We start from the raw sequence: 7,440 nt of genomic DNA, 5'->3' as shown, positions 1-7,440 counted from the left end.
ACGTCCTGAATGTGTTTTAGATAATAGGATAAGATTGAAATACCCGCTCATTGTAGGTGTGGGGCGCTCCTTCCACGTGTCTGTTCAGGGCCCAGAGGGGGGAAGGAGGAGCAAGGCACCCAGTTCACTCAAGGCACCCAGTCTGGGAAAGAGGACGAGGATCCTGGAACTTGAGGCAATTGGTTCTTAATAATGATTTTGTAGCAAAAACTTAAGGAGGAGCCAGAACCTGCTGCTGCCTGGAGTGCGGGGGGCTGTGCTCAGAGGAGGGCAGCACCGTCCTGGGAGGAGGTGGAGCAGAAGGAGCCCAGCAGCAGGACCATGTGCCAGAGTCCCGCCTGCCATCTGCCTGTCCCCACCACGGCCCAGCAGGGGCTGGGCATCAGCATTTAGCCATCTTCTTTTCTCCTTGTCAGGATGCCACCAAGAGGGTGGCAGGGAGGTGGCCGAACCTGTCCCCACAACAAGGTGGTCAGCTTGCCCTCTTTCTTGTGGGCATGTGAAGAGTGAGATATCACTGCAGAGTGAGGGGGTTTGATCTGCCTGGTCCTCATAAAGGGGCAGGTTGGGCTTCGGGATTTGTTGGTCTGGGCTGAACACACAGGAGAGAGAGGAGGTTCCCGTGTTTTGGAGAAGCAGGTTTCAGAGATGAGAGAACTGGGTCATCATAAAGGAGGTCTGCCGGGTGCCCTGGATGTGGGGCCAGAGTGATTCCAGAGGCCAGCAGATGGTTTGTTTGGAGGAACCCGATGGTCTGCTCTCCCGTGACACCCAAGATGGGCAGGATCCCTGAGAGGCATGCCGCAGGGACGCTTGGGGGCTGAATCTTGAGCACCATGGTGGAGGATGCTCCAAGACAGGTGGGATGTGCTCTGTCAGCTGCAAAATCTTCTGGGCTGGGAAATCCACGTGAACTTGAACCAGGAAGGTCCCAGAGTCAGCCAGGGAGGCAGGAGGTCAGAACCCGGGCTTGAGTCTTCTTCTCTGCCATGCCCCTGGAGAACAGGAGGGCGGGTCTACCAAGGGCTGCCATCACCATGGACACTGTCTTGCCAACCTGACTCCATCAGGAAAAGAAAACCATAGAAGGCATTTACTCTGAGCATTGTGGTGTAGACTCCATGGTGCAGACAGATCTCTAAGGGAAGGTGGCTCCTGAGATTCTAGTGGGAGGTGACCAGGGAACAGGGAACATCTCTAGCCCAGGACACTATTGGGGAATGCTCATTATACTGGACTTCGTGTACTTAAAAATTTTAAATTTTCTCCAAGTGATTTTTTTTTTTTTGAGATGGGGTCTTACTGTGTTGTCCAGGCTGACTTGAACCCCTGGGCTCAAGGGATCCTCCTGCCTCCAGAGTTGCTTTACCTTGAATCAATAACAACGGTTTATGTGAAAACAAGTTATTAAGCATTATAGTATATTTAAAGGATATTAGGAGTGAGAATGAGGAGGATGAGGAGACCAGGGGAGGAGAGAGCAGGCGTCACCTGCTGGTGTTGTCCCTTTGTGAAGACACATGATTTCGGAGTCCCTACTTTCCACATCTGTAACACAAGCAGCGGGGTTGTGCTGTCTTCACTTCCCACAAAATTCTACCCAGAAGCCCAGATAACGCAACAGAGAACAGCATGTGTGCGTGTGTGTGTATGTGCATGTGCATGTATGCAGGTATGTGCATGTGTGCATGTGTGTATGTGCATGTCTGCATGTGTGTGTGTGCGTGCATGTGCGTGAGTGTGTGTGCATGTGTGTGTGTATGTGCATGTGTGCAAAGACATTCACTCTGTTTTGGGGCCACTTGGAGCAGCCTGTGTGTCTAGGGGACCTCTCTCCTCTGCATGTTCCAGAAGGGGACTGGTGAGAGGAGAGCATGGAGAGGAAGCAGAGGGACTTGGGGTGGACTGCAGGCGGTTAGGAATTGCCCAGCCGGCCTGGAGCTAGGGTGAAGCAGAAGTGACCAAAACACTGTCCACCCTTCATGCTGACATCAGGAGGAAAGTCCTGTTTGATGGAATCCAAAGTGTCTGGTGCATTTCCGACTGGGCTGCCAAGATCATTCCCCAGAGGGCAGAAGGCACGGGAGGAAAGTACTGCTCGGGTTCAGCACCAGCCATGAGCATGGTGAACTGAGAATAAGGGAGTCTGGGGTCCATGGAAGCTGAGATGGGGATGGGCCTCACCACAGCGAGGGACCTGGTGTCGGCTCTCCTGGGTGTCTGGATGTGCAGGGCAGCCTTGCTGGACACTGAGCGGCTCAGCATGGTGCCTGGCCCTGGCTGCACCATTTTCTGAGACCCTGAAGAGGAAGGAAGGGGGAAATTCCTGAGAAGACTGTGCTGAGCCCAGGTGCAAGAGCAGCCTCCCTGGGGTGAGCTGAGGCCCGTGGGGAGGGTGCATCTCCCAGAGGAGGGGCAGGAAGGTTCCAGCACCACACATCTGCAGGTGGGGGGAAAGAGAAGAGGGCTTTCCTGCTGTATCGGCAGCAGATGAAGCATCAGGTATGTGCAGGGCCCCTGCCTAAGGATGGGCGGGAAGGATTCTCCAAGTGTGATTCTCAGACACCTCAAAACATCACTGGGGGGTGGAGGTGCAAATCAGACACACATTCTGGGCCCCCACTCCAGACCTCCGCATCAGGGAAATCCAAGGGTAAGATCCAGCAAGCCCCATGAACAGCCTTGCAGAGAATCTGATGCCTGCTGTGGTTTGGGAAGCCTGGTCTGTATCCCGTGGCTGTTGGGATGTTGAAATCGGGGGTGTGGGGGGGTGGGGGGTGGTATGGAAACATCTTTGCAAACGGGAAGCCTTCTCGAAACTCTTTGCATTTTAGTGCATGAGTGTAAATGTCCTGGCTTAGACGAATCCCATCCCCAGCTTGGATGAGACTACAAATGAGAGCACAGGTCTGCAGCTGGCAGAACTCTTGCAGACAGGGGCACGTCAGACAATCTCCAGCCCAGCCAGATGGCAGGACTGCAGGAGGAGGCTCTCAGAGCAGTTAGAGTAACCAGAATAGTTCTCTCCCTCTCCAAGTCTTCCCCTAAGCACCTTCTCCTTTCATTTAGCCTGTGTAATAAATATAATTGGAAACGTCCAGCGCTCCCCCATGCAGGGAAGCATCAATTACTCCTCCAGCTCTGGAGTTCTAATTTGTAACATAGATTAAATTCAGCTCCGGACTGGGGAGAGATTGCACCTTTAAGATTTGCCACGTTGTTTAGGGAAATCACTCACAATGCACATTAGGATGGATTTAAACGTGTCAGTATTAATACCGGCCATTTCCCTGTTGTCACATGTTGTTAGAAGAACAATTATTTCACGTCTGAGAAGAAATCTTACTCGGAGGCTAAAGTTAATGTAGCATATGGAGCGGCGAGGAAGCAGGCTTGGGCGTCTTGTGCACGCGGGCCGTCGCCCATTACGGTGCTGGTTAGCATACTCCTTCCTCCCCATCTGTTTTCCTACAGAGGAGACGATTATTGTTTTGCTTAGAACAGGCTTTGGCCCCTCTGCACTCGGAATGATGGAACGTGGACTCGCAGTTTAGAGGGCGAAAGAGGATTGATCTGTGAGCCCTCTCCAATCCCCGGCTCGGCCTCCTGCTCTCCCAAGGATAAATCTCGTTTTCAGATAAATCCAGATTGCTTTTCCAATAGATTGGCTTTTGGCCTCCCCCGCTGAACCGTACTTTGACATAACCCGACAGCCTCCCTGTGGCTGTGAAGAAATCATTCCTAACATTGGAGGTTAATTTGCTAAATGAAGCGTTGGGTTTTCTTTCATGGAAACAAGAAAAATTGTTTGGATGAGGTTAGAAAAGGCAAAGCGGCTCGGAGAACATTCCCTGGGGCTTCATCCCAGCACGAACCTCGATTGGACATTTATTCCAGGGTTAAATGAATAAATAATGGAAAGCAGCCCTGTCATTTCTGCATTGGCCTTTACACATGGAGCGATGGTGAGGGACGGACACAGGCTGGAATTGGCCCCCATTGGGCAGATGGGTAAACCGAGGCCCACAGAGCTGAACCTGGTCTGCCCCCGTCATGCCTCAAGGTTGCCCTTCAGGGAGGGACCCTGGTCTCTCTTCCTGTGCTGTGTCCCTTTACCCTTTAGTAGATCAGAATCCAAGTGCTTGCAAGGGAAAGGGAAAAGAAAGAGAGTTGGGATGGGATCATTTTCACATTTTTCTCTGCACAGAGGATCCCAGCTGTGGAGACTGGGGGATGTCATCAATCTCTGGTCTCAGGATCCCTGTCAATATCATGTTCTGTAGCCAGGGAACCTCAGGTTGTTTTGTGAGGCTCACCCAGTGGCCAGGACAGACGGAATTGATTGGACTTGTTATTTCATGGTAGGATCTGATGAGAGGTCAGGTCCCTGAGATCTGGGAGGGAGAGGTCAAGGGTGTGGGGCATGTGCAAGGGTCCTGGGACTGAGAGGCTGCTGTGGGCATCCTGGCCAAGCTGCAGCCTCCAGAGGAGGGTATCTGTGGGCAAGGAAAGGGCACACAAGAGTCTTGTCAGGAAATTCCTGGGAAGGAGGCCTTCAGGGAGAAAAATGTGATCTGAAAGAGGCCACAAGGAGGGGATCAGAGACGGACTTCAAGAACACAGGAGATCAGAGAAGCACTCAGGGTTGTGGGCTTCTGAAAACCATCAAGTTCAAGTTCAAGCAATTAGAGGGTACAGAGCTGTTGGACTTGTCTCTGATGGCAATATCTCGGGAGCTTTTACTTGTTTCCCCTGATCTTTAGTGGAAAAATATGTGTTTTGGGTCACATTGTGTGACCCTAACATTCCTGTGTTGAAGAAGTCCTGAGCTCTCATAGCTCAGAATGCAAGCTTCTTTGGAGACGGGGTTTTTACACAGTTATCAAGTAAAATGAGGTGCTGCAGTGAGCCCTGGTCCAACATGACGGGTGTCCACGTGCAGAGGGAAAGTCTGGACCCAGGTAGAAATGGAGGACGAGGTGAGGGGCACAGGGAGAAGAGACCCTCGAGAAGCCACGGAGGAAGCCCGACGAAGGCAGCCTCGCCGCACACTGGACCCTGGACTTATGGCCTCCAGACCCCAGAAAAAGTGCATGTCCCTCGGTGGGAGGTGTCCGGTGTGGCAGCCCTCGCAGGTGAACACAGTAGGTGAAAATAAAAATAGCCGCTGCAGCAGGAGAGGGCTGGACGTCGTGCTCCGTGGGAAAGCCAGACAGGACGGTCACGGCCGGACAGACCTGTTTACATGAAGCCTCAGAACGGTGAGTCCATCGCGACAGGAAGCGGGTCGAGGGCTGCCAGGGCCTGGGAGAGGGGGACCGGGCTGTGCTTGCTGGATGGACAGGGGTCCCTGAGGAGAGATAATAGTGCCCCATGACCAGATGGCGGTGAGGGTGGGGACAGTGAGGGGCTCAGTGCTAGTGCCCTGCCTGCTCGAAAGTGGTGGATTTTGTTATGGGACTTTTATCTCAATTAAAACAAATGAAAAAGGCAGCCCCCTGTGTGTCACTGGGGAGATGGGGACCCTGGTAGGGAAAGAGGAGACCCGCGGATGCCCTGTCCCGTTCCGAAGCTCGCCTCGAGGGAGCCGTAGAGATGAGCATGGAAAGGGAGCAACTCGGGGCCACGGGACTCCCAGGGCTGCGGAGGAGGGAGGAGAGGTGCTGGCGCTGGTCTGCCCAAGTGGCCACGGGCCTTGCACAGGGCCCTTCAGAACACAGGGGACAGGAGGGTCCCCAGTGGCTTCCTGTGCTGTGACTGTGCTGAGCTCACATGAAGATCCTCCACCCCGTCTGGTGAGTCCCTGTGGACATGTGTGCTGGGCTTCGGGGGCATGTTGGAATACCTCTCCTTCCTTGGGAAACTTGCAAGCTTTTGAGACTTGCCTCCCCAAACAGAAGACTCTCCCGAAAACGTCCTTGCCTCTAGGGCACAGTGTGACCGCCCGAGAACAATCTAGAAGGTGGTGACGTCAGCATGAGATTCTTTGTCCTTTGCTCCCTGTGAGAGTGGGAAAGGGCATCCAGCACTCAGGAGCTGTTGACGGAGCCCAGGGTTGGGGTCCTGCACCCCACTATGGAGGGGTGATCTATGGCGTTCCACGTGGCTCTCTGGGATGGAGATGGCCTGTGGCTTGGCTGTAGAGCCTCCAGCCTTGATTCTCCAGGCGATTCTCAGATGACCTTTATACCTGAGCAGACTGGGGCTTTGCAGGAGGGACCTTGGCTGAGAACCTGCCAGCCCCATGCTGGACAGCCCGCCGGCCTTGGACACAAGGTCACAGGGGCTCCACGGGGGACTGTTTGTGGGAGAGGTGGCGAGCTCCCCTGCAGCAGCCAGCACTTCCCTTTTCCCCTGAGTTTTCCTTCTCCCTGGAAAACTTTAGGCTCCTCACACCAGGCCCCTCCTGCACAGCATGGAGGGCGACGGGCTCCCTAGAGCAGAGGGGACCGCACCTCTCAGTGACATGAGTGGTGGAACCCGAGAGCCCAGATGGCAGTCAGGGCGAATCTGCCCTCCTCACCGTGCTCATGAATTCAAAGTGCATCTTGGAGTGGATGTCATCTGGGCTACTTCGTTTGCTCCACAGAATGTCATATGAATGAAGCAAAGACGTTCTACCGCCAAGGCTGATGCTGTGGTTGGATCAGAAGTGTCCCCCAAGAGTCATATGTAATGTCTTGGTCCCCAGCCTGGTGCTCTTGGGAGATGGTGGGACCTTCATGAGCTGGCCTGGTGGGAGGTCTTTAGGTCACTGTGGGGTGCGCTCAAAGGGGGTGGGGAGACCCAGTCTCTTCTCTCTCTTACTTCTGGTTTCTTCCTGGCCAGGAGGTACATGGTCTTGCCAGATGCTCCTGTCATGAAGTGCTGCCTCTCTCAGGCCCAGGGGCAGCAAGGCCAACTGATCGTGGACCCCAACCTCCACAATTGCGAGCCGAAGTGACCTTCCACACCTACCAGATCACCACGGGGAGGTGTCCAGACTCATACAGGCAGAGGCAGGAGCCACAGAGGTTTCGTCACCTTCCCCGTCCAGAGCTCTTCCCACAGAGACGAGTGTGCGTGTCCATGGGTATGGGTGCAGCGTGCCTGGGGAGCCCGGCCACAAGGCCCTCCCTCACCTGCCATTTCATGTTCCTTGGCAACAGTTACCCAGGATCTGAAAATATCACTGTAAATGTTACCAAACCACAATAAGAAATGAAGACTTTCCTTTTTCTGCAGAGAGAGGTCATGCACACAGTGCTCACCCTGGCGTATTGTCGTACTCTTTCGATTGTATCATTGTTATTATTAACCTCTTACTGTGCCTAATTTATCAATGAAACCATCAATGGAATCATAGGATGTGTAGACACAGGAAAACCAGAGTGTGTCCCGGGCTTGGTGTGTCTGTGGTTCTAGGTGTCCAGTGGGGATCTCAGCACGTGGCCCCCGTGG

The 7,440-nt window shown here is 53.8% G+C and overlaps 1 long non-coding RNA gene across 1 annotated transcript; it reads left to right on the top strand.

Moving 5' to 3' along the window:
• The first annotated feature begins 2,792 nt into the window (after nt 1–2,792).
• Nucleotides 2,793–7,230, top strand: LOC125612379. Its single transcript, XR_007342745.1, has 2 exons — nt 2,793–6,672; nt 6,829–7,230. It is a non-coding gene; the product is annotated as an uncharacterized LOC125612379 (long non-coding RNA).
• The last annotated feature ends 210 nt before the right edge of the window (nt 7,231–7,440 follow it).

Source organism: Marmota marmota, unplaced genomic scaffold (genome assembly GCF_001458135.2).
Source record: "Marmota marmota marmota unplaced genomic scaffold, marMar, whole genome shotgun sequence".
Taxonomy (NCBI): domain Eukaryota; kingdom Metazoa; phylum Chordata; class Mammalia; order Rodentia; family Sciuridae; genus Marmota; species Marmota marmota.
The sequence above is the reverse complement of the archived record's forward strand: the minus strand, read 5'-3'. Positions and strand labels throughout refer to the sequence as shown.